We start from the raw sequence: 20,336 nt of genomic DNA, 5'->3' as shown, positions 1-20,336 counted from the left end.
AAACAATTGTACTTTTAACGAGTTGTCACAAATAAAGAATTTCGTGTTCGCTGAACCGGTATTTCTGATTCACTGAAACTCTCACACTAATAGCAATGCCTTTCGGTACTAACTAGTTAATAAATTAATTATGAATAAAGAAAATAATAATAGTAGTTTATTTAACGAGTTCGCGTGTAATTTGGGCTTTGAGTTTTAAAGGTCCACGAGTGCCAAAAAAAGCCCAAATCACACAAGAACGAACTTGTTTGCTTATAGCACTGGTCGCTGCGCTCCTCGTGCTCTAAAAAACGCGTGCGACAAAACGGTGTCTTATACTCGTATAATAAATAACTATTTTTTGTTCGAGGAGTCCATTCATTAAAGGCTCCAAATCGCTTAAAATCTTTAAAATTAGCTTGAGGTTTTGTTCTGACAAGTTGTGACATTTATCAAAATCCGTTCACACAGGAGAAAATTCTCAAATTCTGACATTGTCGAACAAAAAAATACATTATGCTGGTGGATGACAAAAGCGAGAGGAATACGCTAAAGGCCTCATAGTGTAGCCAGATGGGTGTAGTCGTTCGTAGGGAAGTGATTTCAATGTCAGACCAAAACATCTTAAAAAAAAATTCGTAACTTCCAAACGGAATGATAAGTGGGTCACAAGTGTAATAACAATTTAGGACCGTATTTAGTCACCTAGCACACTGTAAGAGTTTGTCCGATTTCGGTTACGCCCTGTATACTGGATTTGTTTAATTTTTGTTGTACTCGTACCAAATGGTATGTGAGTGATACTGCGACTTCTGCACATCCGTAATCTTTATGTTGTTACTGACGTGATCATGCATAAGTTGTCGGTATGCTGCATGCCCTCTGCTTAGTTCAGTAAATCGTTAAATTGTCCTGAATGATGGCGTTGGAGTGGGAAATCTGTTTTCTGACCACAAATCATTGGGCAAAGTGTGAAATCGAGCAGTTGGACGCAATTGTTCGCGACAAATGACGGGAACAGGCGCGAGACCCCTGTAGAGTCCATAAATTCTGCGCTCGGCGTGAACTTGGAGTAATTACCTGAGTTGATGTATGGCGCGGGCCATGGCTGGATCCACATGCCACCCCTAGACGAGAAGTCGCGGTCAAAGCTCCCACGAATATGTATAAGCTACACTCATTGGCTGTAGTAGACTGTAAACAAATGAAATAAGTATATACAAAATATATATAGGGTTGCGATTACCATCTATGGAAACGGCTCCATCCTGCTAAAACGGTTTAAGCTAGAACCCTAAAATTTTAAACAGGCTTAGGACTCATTGAAAGCTACTTATCAATGATTTTTGATTTTTTTTTTATCCATAAGTTTTCAAAATACAAAACCAACTTATTTTTTTAAAATAGAAACATGGGTTAAGTGGGGCACCATTAAAAAGTTAATTTTTTCAGAATTAAATGGTATTATAGGTTTGGTGATTTATTCGACAGAATCTTAAAAAAAATTAAAACTTAATTAAAATAACATTAAACCACGTAAATCAAGTAGCATTTGCAAATCCATCAGAAATTAGAAGAAAACCAAACCTATGACAGTAGAGAATGTCGCAATTCGATAGAAATACCTACCAGTTGGGTAAATAATTTTGATATTTGAAACTTTATCATTCAATTAGGTTCAATTAATTACCTATACAGTAATTATTTTCTAAGTTTTGTGCTCTTAAAATTTGATATCGTTTCACACACTTCGCAACAAATGCTTTCAATGAAACTAAAATGACAAAACTAAACGAAGTATGTAACGAAAATTTAATAAAATGTTTCAATTAATAATGTAAACAATATGTTTCAAATTTATAAACAAAACGTCAATTCCTGACAATAATGAAGTCTTTGAATAAAACCTTCTATTGTATTGTTTAACCAATATTGAGGAATATTTTTTATTTCATTCTCAATACGTAATTGTAATCGAATCTAGGTAAATTGCTCGAATACAATTGCTCGAAGACGAATTGCTCGAAATCAGCTGCTCGAAAGTCGATTGCTCGAATATGACTTTGCTCGAATTGCAAGTTCCTCGAACGGCAGTTTCTCGAAAATGTTTTGCTCGAAGATAATTATCATACACAGGATAATGCGGTGATCATTATTACAAAGGCCACATCAGTATTGCATTTAATAAATTAAAAAAAAACTGTTTTACACAAAAATTTTAACTTCTGATTTTTACACTGATATGAGGATTCATTTCTAAAATTTATAAACGAAATTACCGAAGAAAAATATGAATTATATTTTAAATCAAACGATATTAAAAATCTGAAGATTGCTTTTATTTATGATGTGGGATTTGTAATTGCGGTAAGGGTAAAGATTTACAGCCATTAAAGATCTTCGGGTGCAGGCGTTTGAGATTCCATTATTTTCTCCAAAGCCGCAACAGTTTTTTTTTTTAATAAAACAATAAGTTTATGCAATAATAGTATATTGGGATATAAGGTTAGTAAGTGCATTATAACAGAATCGAGAAAGAGTTTGAAGTTTGACGAAGTCGAGATTTTTCAACTTCCGAGATTCTGTTATGGCACTTATCCTACAACGTTTTTCGCACAATCGCTTATACGAAAAAAAGGGCTTCAAAGTAATTTACATTTTAAATGTTTAAGTGTTGCCAACACAAAAAAAGTCCAAAACATTATTAAAATAAGTGCTTTAACTTTTATTTCACAAAAATCCGCAGAAGTCGGCACAAAATTTTTTGTGTATCACACGTCCAGAAACGGTTTTGCGAGTACTCGCATTTGCAAGCCTCAGTATCCGCCTCGGCCCGCAAATTTACTTGCACTCGCAAACGTGCCGTTTCTGGCCTAGTGATGTAAATAACTATTGTTATATCCTGTTCACGTTGGATTGAATATCAGTGGTGCAAATCGCACACATTTGACATTAACTTTCATATGAGTTGTCATAGTAACAAGTCAGGTAATTTGCACCACTGATGTTCATTCCAACGTGAACAGATATTAATAAAGGTAATCATTTGTGACTTGTGTTTTTTTATTATTCAAGTCCGTAATTCTCGTACTAATTACAGTCCAATTACACATTTTCCACCATATAAATTCGAGCAAAACATTTTCGAGGAATTGATTTCGAGCATTCGATTTCAAACAACTGATGCATTCGAGGAATTTGCCGGGCACGATTGTGATCGACTACCAAAATCATCTTCATTAAATTCCTGTTAGTACAGAGTGGCTACGAAAATTGGAGTCACTTTTCTTCATATTGCCAAGAAATGTCGCTGTTTTCACAAAACATTTGAGGATCAAAAAATATATTTAATGAAATGGCAATATCGAATTCAATATTTCCTGCAATTGTCACTATTTTTAACAATTGTCAATGTCACTGCCAATTTAAAATTATGAATTTCAATATTCAGCAGCGAATACTATCCATTTATTAAACTCCCGCACTGTCAGTGTTCATTTTTTTTTTTTTTGGAGTGTACTGTTACGTTATAAATTACCCTCCCAAAACTGGGCAACCCTGTTACCGGTTACAAATCCAGGATGTTCAGGGGGCTTCGACTGGATTTACAATGCGAACCACGAGTATCGTCGACTGAGGCTGGAAAATGGTGAGAACTGCGCGGAGTACGGGAAATGATACATTGATACTGAACACAATTAAAGTACTTATATCTTCTTCAGGAAGAGCGATTTTTTTTTCTAAGTATTTTTCGAGCTCCACTTTGTCCTTCCCAACCACGCTGTGAATTCGGAATTCGCGAATTTTGAGACATCCTGTATACCACTGCCAATGAGACAGTGACGAAATGAGTAATAAAATGTTGTCAATGAGTCCGTTATTGAATATAAATGAAATGAAATGCAATAAAAAATGAGAGGTGATAGAAAACGTGGAAAGTTAATCTATCCGCTAAACATGAATAATTGTGGAAATCACGGCCTAGAGAAATGAAGGGTCACCACTGCTCCGTCCGGACTTAGCTGGTGGGTAGATCCGGGACCTTCCGGTGAGTCCGGGGACGGGCTGGACTGGCAGGACCTGACGAGATCTTGATCCGCAAGGCTTTCGGTCCGGAGACCTTCCGTAGTGAAGTCCTTGATCCGCTTGGCGATTTGGGGCGATGGTACTTGGACAACGACCCTCGTGAACTTCACTACGACGTCTCGTCAGCCCTGCAAATTCACTGGATCACTGACTCTCCCCAGGCACTAGCAACACTGCGAACAGCCGTGAACTTCCGCGTTTTTCCCTGGTTCCCCCGATTTATAGCCTTCGCCCCCTCTCAGCGCAGATTTTTCGGTGGAAGCCCGTGTACGTTTTTGTCGCGATGGGTCCTAGAAGATTCTGGAGAAATCGCGAAGATTTACAAGCGCGCGGCGATTTAAATCGTAACAGTACCTTTTCAGTTGCCTGTACACAAAATCTAGTTATAAAAACGTCAACAAGAAAAGTTTGGTTATGTTAATGGAGTTAATTCTCTTCTTTCCAAACAATAATTAACAATACCCTGCTTCTCTCTGGCCGTTAACGGTATTCTTTTACATTTCATATCTTCTTCTTATTCAGCTATTTCGTGTAAGTAGTACTTTGAATGAAAGAAAGCGAATTTATTAAACTTAACTTCAAATTTGAAATTTCAAATTTTTGCGCCAACGTTAAAGTAAAAATTACTAAAGTATATGTTTTACTGGTAGGCGGTTGCGCGTGCCATTTACGAAATCCTGCAACGAAATGCGATCTCCATATTGGTTAGAGGCATAAAGTAACCAATAGGGAGGTCGCATTTCGTTGCAGGATTTCGTAAACGGCGCGCGCCACCGCCTACAAGGAAAAAATATACTATACAGGCTGATTCATGTAGCCCGTTCAATAGAAACTTTTTGATTTCCCAAAATAATATTAATATGAAAATTGGTAGTTGACTATAACCGACTACTCCAAGTTCAAATGAAATATTTTCAAAATGGCCGCACTTCCGGAAATACCGGAAATCGATGCCATTTTTGTTTTTTTAAATAGAAAGGCCCCATTTTGACTTCACATTTCGGTTCTACGTTAACTTTTGAGTTTAGTACGTCTTTTTGTCAATAGTTATCTGTCATCGTTTTTGAACTATGTCATCTTTTTTGCAAAAAAGTGAGGTTGCAGGGCTTCATTAAAAAATTTATAATTCGTGAACCATCAGAAATAAATAATTTATTTTTATTTTACTGACTTGCCAAATATTTGGCCACTTTTTTGCGCTATCGACGACATTTTTTTAATGTTTCATACGCCTACTGCAATTTTTTAAAATTGATAATAAAAAATGTCGAAAACTTCATTTTTTTAAATAGCAACTACCATTTCTGGTACTAGATATAAACGTAAAATTAAATTTTAAGGCCACTTTTATTAACATTATGTATGCCTATTTGCAGCCGTTTAGGCGTAATTTCAATTTTTTGAATAAAATATTATTTTTTACGAGATTTTTTATAATCAATTGTTTAATTTGAATTTTTATTCAAAAATAGCATTGCAAAAAATATTAGATAACAACAAAGCAATAAAAAATAAGCAAATTAAAAAAAATATATATATATAATGTAAATGAATTCATTGAAAATATTTTTTTGTTAATTTGCTTATTTTTTATTATTTCGTTGTTATTTACTGTTTATTGCATTTGATTTTTGAATAAAAATTCAAATAAAACAATTGTTTGATAAAAAAAAAACAATATTTTACTATAGTATTTTACTATAGTCCAATTTTTACCCTTTTGCGATGACGTCATTATCTAGTAACTTTACGTATGTTTGAGCTAGGATCAGAAACAAATTTGAATTGATCATAATAGTATATTAAGTATAAAGAACGGTAATGACAATGTACCGATCAAAGACAATTGTTTGGAGGAGGAGCTTGCGACGACTCCAAAATTGTCTTCTGAATATAAAAATGCAAAGAACTATACTCATTCATTAAACAAAAGTCAAGAAATTGAAGATTAAATGTTCAAAATTTAAACATCAAGTGACCAAAATAAACAAGAGAGAAGTTTGTTCTAAATGCTCGAAATGACTAAGTAAGCTCTGAATATTCATTTGTCAAAACAGTTTGATAATAATATTGCTGTGGAAGAAAATTTCCAAAGACGATTTAGCGTTAACGTGTGGTGTGGCATTTTTGGAGATAGAATGGACTAGTGGGTCCCTTTTTTATTGATAGCAGTCTCGATCAAACAAAATATCATATTATTTATTATCAAACGTAATAAGCAACTTTCTGGATGAGATACCAATAGCAATAGAGGACGGCGCCATACTACATAATACACGCATGAAAGTTGTATTTTTAAATCATTTAAATCATTTTGGTGAACGATGAATGGGTCCTCGTGGAGCTATTCGATGGCCCGCTAGATCCCCAGATTTGAATCCATTGGATTTCTTTATATTCATTCGAAACTTTCGAGACAATGTTTATTTGACCCCACCAGGTACCCAAAAAGAGTTAAGAAAAAGGATAGTGCGAGTATATCAGAAAAAAACCCGAAATTTTTTACTGAATGCAAAGGTGGGCATTTCTAGAAAGTATGGACAGTGTCTACAACAACATTGAATAAATTTTGAGCAACTAGAATAGATTTTGTATTGTTTACAAATTTGATTTTCAATTTTTTTCAATTAAAATACATTTTTTGTTTTTTATTTTAATGTACGAATATTCAGAAGAAGATTCTTTATAAGAACGAATAAAAAAATATATAGAGTGTAATTTGAAAAAAAAAGTTGGCTATCGTTTGTCAAAAAATAGATGTCGAAAAAAAATATCTAATAGGATAATAATGAATTATTTTTCAAACTATTTTATTTGATGTGTCATTTATTCAAATCGGATGAAGAATAAGAAAGATACAGCGTTAAAGGTTTTTCGTCAGTCACCCTGTATATGGACGCTTTTTAGCTAAAAATGCACTGAAATATGCACAAATATGCAAAAAATATGCATAAATATACTGTAATATGTTCTATCGCTTTTATAAAAAAAGACAAATTTCACAGAATTAATCTATTTATTCCAAATTTATTAATATACAGTAAGCGGCAAAAGTCTGGAATAAATTTATTAAAAATTAAACAAATTTTATTTCAATAAAATGTTTGAACGGGTCAATTTTAGTTTGTAAAAATGCATATTTTAAAACCAAATAAAATGCCAAGCAGTCATCTATTTTCGAGTGATGACGTCATCGACGTTTTTTTTAAATGGAAACCCCGTATTGTTTTTATTGATTCTGATAGCCCTTTTAATTGTCCAAATGACAGTATAAAAATTTTGTTATCTCACATTAGGAAATTTTTGACAAAAAAAAAGTTGGAAAAAATAAATTTTATAAGGAACAAAAACAAGTCAAAAACTGTGTTACTAAGTACTTAAAATTAAGGAATTAAATTTTCGAATTGCCATCCCCCAGGTTGTCGACAATAAACAAGACTATGAAGAAATTCCTCCTGTTTTAGTTTTATCTATGTAGTTTTTCCCCCGCAACCAATCAAAATTAAAATTTCAATACGTTGTGTTTCTGTTAAATGAGCCATTTGACTGTTTGACTTATCTATTTATTTTTTGACTTGTTTTTGTTCGTTACAAAATTTATTTTTTTTTTCTCAAAAATTTCTTGATGTATGATAACAACATTTTTATAATGTCGTTTAGACAATTAAAAAGGCTATCAGAATCAAGAAATAAAATAGGGGGTTTCTATCAAAAAAAATACCGATGACGTCATCACTCGAAAACAAATGACTTCGAATTTTGTTTGGTATTAAAAATATGTATTTTTATAAACTAAAATTGACCGGTCCAAAGATTTAAAACAAATATATTTAAATTTTAATGAATTTATTTGATACTTTTGACAAAAAAAAAAATCTGGAAAATTGAAGAAATATGCACTAATATGCATTTTTCCTAAAATATGCCCAAGTTGCTTAAAATATGCAAAATAAGCATTTTCAAAATGACGTAATTTCATTCAAAATTTGTTAATACGCCCAGAAAACCCAAAATTTTGTCTGTATACGTCATAGAAACAAATATGCAATTTGCATAGAATCCGAGCTTTACTAATGTCTCGGCAAGTTCGCTAATAACCAACAACCTCAATCAAGAAGACAAGGAAAATGCGGGGTATGGAAATTTTGACAATGCCAATGTCGCGGCAAGTTTGCTAATGCTATTTCATTGCAGCGCCAAGGAAAGCCGACTACAAGAGCTTTATGTGTTTCCAGAAAGTGCCCCCACATCTTGTCTTCAACTTCTGTCTACATAAAAATTATTATAATAATCGATTAATTTTGAATAAACTTTACTTACCGTTCTAGAACACCAAAAATTACTTACCGTCGAGTTTATCGTTAGCAACGAGTAAACAGAGCTTACCGTCTTGGAAACAGACGTGGTAAACAACCAAACAGAGTACAATCGCGCAAAAATAACTATAAATGTGTCAAATTTGTTAACAATTGCTTCGAAAGGTTATGTTTGTAATCAATGTAATAAGTGAAAGAAATTAAAAATTGTCAAATTGACAGGAGCATAAAATAACCTCAAAGTAACCATCAATAAATAAACGTGCCTTTTTTTTGTTTTTTTCTCTTTCTGTTGTTTCAATAAAGAGAAAGCGAGGAAGGAAATCGTGACGTCACCTCAAAAGGGTAAAAATTGGACTATAGTCTCAGAACGGCAGTGCGGCAACTTTGACAGTGCGGGAGTTTAGTAAATGAATTGTGTTTCAAACTGTGTTTATTGGAGCGTGGAGTTCAAGTAACGACATACGATTTTGGATTCATGGATAACTTGATTACAAATTAATTTGATCGCTTTTTATTTTACGTTCACACTTCACACACACACTACACACTGTCCAGATCTCGGTTTAGTAGCGTCACTTATTTGCCGAAATAAGAACACAATGCTTGCGATGATACAAATGGGCCGACTCATTTCCAAAATTTGAATAACACTAAACTGAAAATGTGTTCATAATAATTAATGTGATGAATTCTAATAAAAAAAGGAAAAACGTAATACATAATTGGTTGACTACGTAAGTACGTAAGTAATGTGCTAGATGAATTACAAAATAAATTAATGAGTGGAAGAATTCACTACACTATAGTGAAAACGTCAGCTCATATGGTAAACAATTTTAAGAATGGTAGGTACGTTTTGAAACATGGCTATTGGCTATACCTATTTGAAATTACTGCTCGATACGACAACGAAAAAAATTGGATTCGACGAGTAACAAAAACAAACGAAACATGAAAGTATTAAAAAATATGGGTTCGCTGGAAAACAGACCTGGAAAATTGAAGCAGCCATGGTAATATTCAACAAGGTGACCTTGCACCTCTCTTCAAATTACCTCGACACACGAACCGATGAGTTTTCTCATCCAACCAGACGGAAAAATAAATTCGAAAATGAAAAATCTAGTGGGAGTTCCAATTACTTATTTATGGAAATCCAAGAATTGGTAGGTACTATTGAGAAATTCTCCCAGATGGTGGGAGAATAATAACAAGAAGTATAAAACCAGTGTAAACAACTTGCGTCAAGCGTTGAGGTTAGACGCATTATCACCGTCGTTAGCAGTTTAAGAAGGAATAGAGAATATAATAATAAAGCAGCAGCAGCATGATAATAAATTATACTGCTGGCGCCAGGAAAAGTAAAGTAAAAACCTGAGCCGCCCTGTCAATTCTAAGTCCTGATAGCTGAGAAAGGGAGAGAGGAGGAATAGAAAAAAGCGTTGGTAACGACGATAGAAGGATTCGGACCCAATCCTAGAGTTTTAGCCAAGGCAAGTCGAAATATTGAAGAATCACGTATTAACCAAAGAGAACCCCTAAATAAAGCAGTCACTATTGAGAGTGTTATTATATTAACTATTAGTTCTGTCAATAAATGTCATCAATCGAATTGACAATTGTTACAATTTACTAAATTGAATTAACAAACGTTGGAGGCTACTTTCAACACTAGCTGTGACTTGCTTTTGTTAGCTCCTTTTCAATTTCATTCTCAACTTTGCATTCATATCATCTCTTCGCAATAAATCACATTTGGAATTTGGATAAATATTTTGAGGTTAGGCCTTCTTTTTTTTGTAGAGCGGCATCTCGTATTTTTACAAGGGTAATGCAAAGGTAATTAGATGAAAATCATTTTGTTCCACACTGTACTTTTTTTTTAATAGATACATTTATTAATACATAGAGACTGATTCACATAACTTTCCGACCCTAACGAATGTTAAATGCAGCCAGTAATACGTTATACAGTGATAACTTTATTTACTATGAAATCTGGACACTCCTGGAATTATTTTTGTATAATTCTGAAACAATTTTTGTTAATTAAAATGCGCTCCAATGACGAAAAGATCGACATGATATTGATATACAGGTGTCTCACATTCTGAATTCGGAATTCGCCAATTTTAAAACACCCTGTATGATGAGTCAGTTTCTTAAATAAAAAGAAATATTGTCGGTTACTGCCATTTAAAATTTTTTATAATTGAGACCTTTGTGAGGGGTGTCCAAACCACAGAAAAGTTTAAAATAATTCATGTTTTTGGATCAGTTATTAATGGAAAACGTATTGCCGGCTGTATTTAAATTTCGTTAGGATCGAAAAGTTATGTGAATCAGTCTGTATTAACAATTTTTTGTAGTATTTTTATTAGCTTGCCAACAAAAGAGAAATTTACAATTTGCAATACAATTACTTATTTACACTTGCTTTCAAAATTTTCGCGTACACCTATTTTTCGCTGTATTAAATCAGGGTTGTAATTAATCAACTCTGACATTTAAACTTTTGAAAAGTCAAAATGCCTCGACGGACAGAGCAAGACAAAGTTTTGATGCTTTCCAAATTAGAAGAGGACTGGTCCATAAGAAGGGTTGCTACTCATAATGGGCTAAATAAAAACACTGTTCTACAAGTAATAAGTAAAGAAAAGGTGGGGGAACAAGAAGGGACCGCGAGTAGAAGACCGATCATAATTTTTTTAATTACTGTCAATGTCATCTTTAACCTAATCTCAAAATTACCTGTTCACACTGCTTATATTTTGCAAAATCGTTGTTACTTCATTTTGAATGTGTACGCGAAAGTTTTGAAAGCAAGTATACATAATTTATGGTGACAGGAAAATTGTTGCGATTATCATCTGCGATGTCCGGTGGCGTATTAGACATTAGACATCACTCTTGTATTAGACATTTCTTCATTACGCTGTTGTTATCGATTATATGAACGTTCATTTTCTTATTATGCACCAACTAAGCACCAGAAATAAACGATACAACACTTCGGGCAAATAAAATACTTTGGTGAAATTTAACTGTCAAATATTCATTTGTTTTCAGTCGGTTTACTCGGTTTTGTCAGTTTCGTTGTTAACTTACTAAACAGACCAACAGATGACGCCACGGTCCATGGTCAGAACACTGCGTCCGAAAAAGTGCGTCAAAAAAAGGGTTGCTTCTCGTCCGCATGTGAGTAAAATTACGTTTTTCATTAATGGTGCTTAAAAAATATTTTATTTACGGACGAATGTTTTTTCTCGAGCGGAGCATTTAACATTCATAGTTATCATGTATGGGCAGACGAAAATCCACGTGCAATTCATGTTAATGCATTTCAACATCGGTTTAGTATCAGTCTGTGGGCTGGGATTTTAGGAGATTCATTGGCAAGCGTTTATAAACAAATGATTATCAGATAAAATATCGACTGTAGAGTTTCAGGTTGGTTCGTTTGAATTTCCTCCAAGATTAAATTGCGTAGTCTATGCCGATTTTCTTAACGAGGAATTGCCTGATATTCTAGACGATGTGCCATTGCAATTCTTGGCACATTCCTGGTTCAACACGATGGTGCTTCAGTGCATTATTATAGAAGGCAAGCTCAACAAGTCCTTGATGGAAGATATCCTGATTCTTGGATAGGACGGGGTGAGCCACTAAATTGGCCGGCTAGGTCGCCCGACCTCACACCTTTGGACTATTTTTTGTGGGGTCACATGCAAAACTATGTTTATCGTGAACTGGTGAACTCTTTAGAACAACTGGATGATAGATTGCATGAAGCTTTGGGAACAATTACACCGCAAATGATTCAAGGCGTCCACACAAGTTTAATAAGACGACCATGCCTTTTAATTCAAATTTGTGGAGGTTATTTTGAGCAATTATTATAAGAGTGTCCACAAATTGTTAATTTTTATGGTTTTTGATCGTTTATTAAACGTCTCTTTTTATTCTAAAAAAGCAAAACCAGCGTCTATTGAGGTATTATTCCAGGCAAAAATGAACATCAATATTTTTCCCTAGTTTTAACGACTGTGTTAACGTTTGTCAGCTCAACATTCATCTTAAGATGACGTGCCTCAACGCAGCTATTATTAAAATAATGTCACATTGACATTGATATTAACTAAACTCCGTCCAGCGAGAGATTGGGAGAGTTTAAATTGTAGGCTTGTAACCCAACACCACAAAATGCACTATAGAATACAATGCAAAAAAAATTAATAAAATAAATTATTGTGGTGGTACCTTTGAAATAATTTCGCGGGCATTGTAATCCTACGCCAATTTATGCTGTCACAATAAATTGTCAAATTTCAGCTGTTGTCGTTGCTGCTGTCATTTTGAATCATCAACACCGTTCCCGCGAAAATTGAATGTTATGCAACACAACATACTAAGAGCTCAGATTTGGATATCTTTGAGACTAAACATGTGCACGTTGAACAGCATTTTTACGGCACTTACCAAAAATGAGAATCATGTCTGTTTTTCATCGTTGGAATACATAATAAAATTGTGTAAAATGTACGAATTTTTTTATTATGTCGGACTATAAAATGATTCTTCTTATAACCTTACTTAGAGAACTAAAACGTTAAACATGGTATCTAGCAATCTGAGCTTTTGGTATTTTGTGTTGCATAACATTAAATTTTCGCTGGAACTCTACAGTGAATAACCCTGTACATGGAATTGTAATGTTTGTGTTGAGTATTTGATTTCTGTTACAGTTAGAGAAAATACAAGCTTTATGATTTATAGCAAATGTCGATAAATATACAGGGTGTCTCAGCTAAGACTTTCGAGCCTAATAACTCAGTTATTTTCCAGCGGATTTTTGTGAAATTCAAATTACAGATATTTTTGAGGGTGAAGAATAAAATCCCATTAATGCAATCACCCAAGTCTTAAAAACGTAATGTTTACATGCCTTTTTAAAATGTTGAATCAATTAAGATTTATATAAAAAATTGATCGTCAATAAAAAATGCTGTAGGGAAAAACTCGTCCTTGAAAGACGTCTGGTTTGCAAGAAAAAAGCAAAAAACTGTGTTAAACGTGGCTGCAAATGCAAAAACGTAGACGTGTATGAAACAAACGCGCAATTTTGCAGAATTTTGGTCATCCCTTTTCGCAGAAGTGCAGGTGACATGTTTGACGTTTATCTTGCTAACCTTACAAACACTTACAAAGTTAAAGACAACATTTGCACGTAATTTATTATACTGGATGCTTTAATTCTTCCATAAAGGACTAAAACACGATCGGGATATTTTAGCAAGGTAATTTAGTTCACGTACGCTTTCTGTGTCTTCAAATAAATTAACCTTACATTTTCTAAAGCCTACATTTGGATAGTGTTCCACGAGAAAACAAACAGTGTCATTGAAGTTCTTACGAAACTCTCCATAGGCAAAATTTTTTTCCTTTTTTAACAATATTGAAATTTCTGCCATTGTAGTCTATTTTTAGAGTATTTTCAATAAATTTTCACAATTTCACGTTTCTAATAAAGCGCGTCCAATTTTGACAGACTTTAAAGAGTGTACAAAATGTTGCTTGGCAATTAATCATCAATCGTTTCAAAAGGTAACTGCTCAAATACCTTAAAATTTTACATTAAATGTTTAATGACAAAATCTAATCTTTTCGTTGAATCAGACGAGTGATTTAGTTAATTGTTTATGTAGACCCCTATTTTTTAATATTTAACAATCGAATAATAATCGCGCTTAATTTTTAGTAAAGGAAACATGTGTTAAAATTAAATTTTTTATCTTGAGGTAATTTTATTATTACTAGTTGAACCTTCACCGTCTCTAGAATATCTGTATTTTAAATTTCATAAAAATCCGTTGGCAAATAACCGAGATATTAGGCTCGAAAATCTTAGCTGAGACACCCTGTATAATAACACATTAGTTATTATTGTTCTTAAATATTTATTATCTAATATGGGTATTTAACGATACGGGGATGAAAACACACAAATAGAAATTTGTCCTGTCTGCAAGAAATTGGTTGATTAACAATTCAGTAGTTTATACCTACCAATTAAATGCATTATTTAGATTTAATAATAGTTATTAAGGTATCAAGGGTGTTATAAGGTTGGTAACGCGCGAGGTCGGCAGAGTGAAAGCCGAGGGCCTCAGGCCCGAGGGGAGTACGCCGACCGAGGGCGTATCTTAACACCCGTGGTGCCTTCAAAAGGTAATGTCCGACTAGTTTCGTGTGTTTTTAGATTGACAATGATTTGATTAATTTATATCAATCAATCAAAATTTGGTCGTAACTAAGCAATAACGAACTTATAACGCCCTAGAGCCTGTTATTCGAAGATAATGTTCTAGGGGATTATTTCTCTAATAACAACACTCTAATGTCTCTAATGACAACACAGTCGAACATTAAATATACCGTGTGATCCAAAAGTCTTTCTATCAAGTGGGTCATGCCAGTGGAAACGAATGCCTTTGGGCTGCAGCATATTTGGCGCATATTAAATGAAAATTAAAAATATGTTTTATTAGTCTGTCCGTATCCTTTGATATTTTTAATTGCACATTTTTTTATTTTATGGTGTAATTATAATAATGTCATGGCTCACTTGATAGAAAGACTTTTGGATCGCTCGGTATAACGTTTCATCATGTCATTTTTACATTTTTTTTTATCATTAAACTAGAAGAATTTTCTAGTCACTTACAAAACTGTGATATGTACAAACTTAATCGAAAATTGACAGAAATATTAATTTGGTAAAAATAATTTTTTTAGAAAGATGAATTTTTATAAGAACATTAATTTAAATTACTTAATTAATAAATTAATAAATATATCTAGATCTATTTGAAAAATGTTTAAGGTTAAGGCCCGGTTTATTCACCTTCAAGTAAATTTATCTGGCCAGTAGAATCTGCTATTGGTAGATCCATGATAATTAATTACCGTTCAAATAAAGTTACTTGAAGGTAAATAAACCGGGCCTTAGTCTAATAATTACTAACCGGCTACATGTTATAATTTTAATAAATAGTTTTTTTATTATACCTGAATCATAATCCCTGTTTTTGACACTAAAATGCGTGCGAAAAAGGGTCTTTAAAACACTAAAGCTTTAATGGTTGCTTAGATAACATCAAATTCACCTACATTTTGAACAATGATAAATAGACATTTATACACAATTTATGATAGCAACAAAATAGTAACAATTGACCATTTCTATATCAACGATTAATGACACAGATTATTTCGGAAAAGGTATTTCAGTTTGCTTTTTTTTCTTATAATTTTCAGATTTTAGTGCAGTTATAATAAAAAATAGCGTATGATATACGTTTACAAGGGCCTTTAAAGCACTTGCGACGTTAAAAGCACTCCGCTACGCGTCGTGCTCTTAAACTCGTCGCGCGTGCTTTAAAGGCTTCCTTATAAACTTGTATCATAATATACTATTTTTTTATTGGTAAGCTATTTTGCTCATTTAAAACACGCCTGAGCGTGTATAAATGGAACTTTTAAAAACGCGCGTTCATCATCAACAATCCGAGAGGACCGGAGAAACGTGAAGTCTAAATATTAACTTATTAATTATTGATCTGACAGGAGTACCTTGTAACATCAAATAAAATACTACTAACAAATAAACGTTTCAAAAGCTTTAATCAAATATTCAACAATCTTAATCTTTTAAATGAATGTGAATAATATAGTTGAGATTAAGTGACAGATTGGAAATTAATTTTGGTTTTTTTCATTTTCCATGACAACAAAAGGTATATTCATGTCATATCACTAATGTATTCACGTTCTTATTCCCATTTTTTCTAATATTTATGATTTCAAAGTGTACCAATAAAAAAAATAGCGTAAAGTATTCGTGGATAACTGGTCTTTAAAACACTCGTCGTCGTGCCCGAAAATTCGCGCGTGTTTTAAAGACCTTTTTATCCACTTATACTTTAATATACTATTTTTTCATAAAATAAAATTGTTAATTTTTCTTACTTACTACTATTGTAAAGGGAATTTATTATAATAACTGCCTGTTGTCTGTTCTCCGTTAATTGGTTATTATGTAAATTAGTGCGACTATTATTTTGTATTTATGAGACTGTTCCGAGCCTAAACTAAAAATATTTAAATTCTCATAACCACCTAAATATGTTCACTATTCATGGAAATTGAAACTCGTCTGAAGATTTGTATTGAAAATCATCGATAGAAACTAGTGGAGGTTGGCGTAAAAATACTGCGAGCAATGTATCTTCCTTCGTAGTCACCTAAGAGGATGTCTTTTACTTCTTATATGCGGAGAAGAGCTAAAGGTCACGACCTCTGATATGTGGCACAACACTTTTAGTTCCAGGCACTCCCACTAACATCTCATGTACTTATATATAAAGGATATCTAATATCTAATTTTAATACCGACGCTTTGTGCATTTCTAAGCAAATTACATTTTCATGTAAATTGAGTACATTTACTTTGATTAATTTAATGAAATTTTTTAAAATTGATTTTTTCATAATTACTAGATCTTCGTTTGAGATAAGTAATTTACATGCGTTTTACTCGAAACACAACAACTATGTCATTACTGGTTGTCTATATTAAGTTACGCATATTGTTTTTATGGATGGTCTCGCGAAAAAACTAAAAAAACACTCAAACCGCATAGTTTAACAAGGGATAAGAAATTAGATCATCAATTTTCATTTTTTAAAGTACAGGTATAATGGTAGCAAATAAAAAATACCACAGCGATATGTTGCTAAGTATTCATTACTTTTACGGTTTAGACTGCAAATAATAATCTAAAAATAGAACCAGAATGCAAAGACTTGTTTTATAATTATTGTTTGTAGAAGCGGTTTAGTTCATGTAATATTTTAATTGTTAATTTAAAGTTCTAACAGTCTTACACACCATTACCTAAAATCTGGTTTTAATGTTTGAAGTCATCTTTATACGACACAATAATAAACTTTCTTTTATCTGATTAGTGCTAACAAATAATTAAGAGAGTAGGTAGATAAAATGAGACGAGTAAGCTAAGTGGAAGCAAGTAGTACATTTATAAAAAATATTTTATTTGCTTGTCTCAACAGTATTATATTTAATTAAATTATGAATTTCTTGTCTTTGATTAGAATCTATGGTGCATTCTTGGATCCAGAGACATATCATTTTCATGCCGGTTAAATAAATATCTAGAATACAAATATGTACATATACCTACATATTAAAATATTTTTACATTTTACAGCGGAAATCTTTTTCTTTATCAGAACAATTCTTTGTTTGTTCAGTCAAATCTTCTTTAAAAGTATCTATAGGTACATACTATAAAATAATTGTCTATACACTGAATATGTACATAGAGTTAACAAAATCATATTAATAATAATTAGATATAAATATACCTATATAAATAAAAAATTAAAATTAGTTTATAAACTAACTTCTAAATTCATAATGTTAATTACATATATACTATAATAACACCATAAAAAAGATAAGATTTAAAAGTCAATAAATAACATTTAATAAATTGTCTTAACGGAACATTATTTAATTATTAATCGTAAGATTTCTAATATGTAGACCTGCGCCATATAAATTAAATATAAGGTTACCATCACTAAGTGACCTTTTGATTGGTGAAGACCTACCATCATATTTCATACTCCAAACGGTTGAATTTTTACAGTACTAATGACCATATTCGTATGCTAATATTCATGAATTGTCATAGGTTCGGTCGGGTTATCTCGAAAGCACAGATATTTGAATGGTCTGATTGTACGTTTTAGTGTTGGATATATCATAAAAGAAAACATAAATATCCAGTTAAATTAAATTTAAATGCGGGACTGAAAATCTGATTTACGACTTGAACTTAAACTGGCGTCTTGCTTTTTACTTTTTATATCGGCGTGTGATCTACGGCACTAGAGGAAATAATGATAGAAATTTTAGTAAATGAATAATTATGTTGTTATGTTATTTGCAACTACCATCGTGTCAAAAATAAATTGCTCCCTATATTTCGAACTTTTAGAGAAATGGCGTTTTTCTTGTTGTGTGTAACTAGAAATTTCAAAAGTAATTTTGTATGCCTAAGGTTGGTTACCATGAATTGAGAGATTAAGTCCAACTAAATATGCCGCCAGAAACCAAAATTGATGGTGAAACGAAAAATCATCTATCACTTAGCGAGAAATTAGTAATTTGCAACTGTTACAAGGAATTTGCTGCCTTACATTTTTGAGTTATCTTTTGTTTGCCACCAGAAACTAAAGTTGACTCAAGTTGCAAAAAACCACTTGTCATTTGCAACAGCATTTTTTTCATATTTTTGAACCAAATAAGGGCAGAAAGGGACCAGAAAATCATAGTTTGGGTTGAATATTTTCCATATAAGTACAGTTTTAAAGTAATTTCAAATGACTAATGCCATAAAAATGCTGTTGCAAATGCAAAATGGTTTTTTGCAACTTGAGTCAACTTTACATAAACGCTGTTCAAAAATCAAAAAACCAATGTGGTGCAAATGACTTATCTTTCACTGTGATAAGTAATAGGAAATGTCATGAAAAATGTTTGTTATTTGGACCACAATGGTTTTTTCATCTTTGAACAGCGTTTAATGTCCAACCTAACCAAATTTATGGCAACCTAGTAACGAATATCCCTAAATCCTAGGGAGTAATTTATTTTTGACACGATAGTATGTACTATTGCGAGCACGGAATTTCGGGCAGACTTGAAATTTGACTGATATAAAATGTGAAATAGACGTATCAATAACCTCATTTTAATATCCACTATTGTCACATATCATTTTCACAAATTGCATTCATCAATCCTGAAAAGTTGCAGGTGCTTAGATGTGATTTTCCAAAAACTGAACAGTGTTTTATTAAATTTTGGAAATCAATAGCCAAAATGTAAAATAATTGTGCATAATATTTGTGACAGTTTATTTTGAAGTCCAGTCAAAATTAATTATGACATTTATGACAATAAAGCTTAGACTACATTGGGTTTTTTTAAATGACATTTAAATTGCTGCCCGAAATTCCATGCTCCCAATAGTACCTAACTACCTACGGAGGGTGACCAAGAAAGACTGTTTGAGTTGGTAATTCTGAATTTAATTTTTAAATGGTACAACTGGAGAGTATATAACAAGCGGCTCAGTTCCTTCTCTCTGATATTTTCTTATTGGTCCATCAATAATAAATGACGTTAAAAGAAAGGTAGCGATAGCGTTCCCTTTATTGCTGTCTCTTTCTACGCTTTTTCCTTCGCGCAGCCTACATTAGCAGTCCATATCTATATGTCGTATTTCACGAGTGATAATGAGCCCGACGGAATTGAAAATGCAACCCACAATACATTTGCAAAGCTAATTTTGATATTTGTTTTTTGATTTAAAAAACGTAAAACATAGTTAACTGTGTAGTTTCGTCAATTTTGACATTAACGTCATTCGTTTGGTAAAATGAAATTGTCAAAACGAAGGGTTTTTAGGAAAATATTTATTATCTGCAAACGCACAACGGCAGAAGCAATTTTATTACATTCGCCATACATCAGGATCATGTCTGTTTTCTCATCGTTCGAATACTCATTTGTCTCGTCGTAAATGTCGGTTGCCACAAATAAAATTATTGAAAGTAAAGCCATCATAGATTCATAATTTCATTTTAAAACAATACGATATTTAAAACAGCCACATTAACTTTGAAAATGTATTGTGGGTTACATGTTCAATTCCGTCGGGCTTATTTCACTGGTGAAATACCTTGTATAAAAATTTGATTAGACTCAATGGTAAATATTAATTCCAATCATAGTTTTATTGAATTTTATTTATTTACATATTTAACTTTATTTGGTATACGTAAGGTAGAGGTAATTAA

The 20,336-nt window shown here is 32.6% G+C and overlaps 1 long non-coding RNA gene across 1 annotated transcript in view; it reads right to left on the bottom strand.

Moving 5' to 3' along the window:
* The window catches only part of LOC138141598 (uncharacterized), a 106,969-nt gene that overhangs the window by 28,127 nt on the left and 58,506 nt on the right, over positions 1–20,336 (bottom strand). The gene's annotated exons all lie outside the window — the stretch shown is intronic.

Source organism: Tenebrio molitor, chromosome 1 (genome assembly GCF_963966145.1).
Source record: "Tenebrio molitor chromosome 1, icTenMoli1.1, whole genome shotgun sequence".
In the NCBI taxonomy this organism is placed as follows: Eukaryota; Metazoa; Arthropoda; class Insecta; order Coleoptera; family Tenebrionidae; genus Tenebrio; species Tenebrio molitor.
Note: the sequence above shows the minus strand (reverse complement) of the source record. Positions and strands in the feature narration are given on the sequence as shown.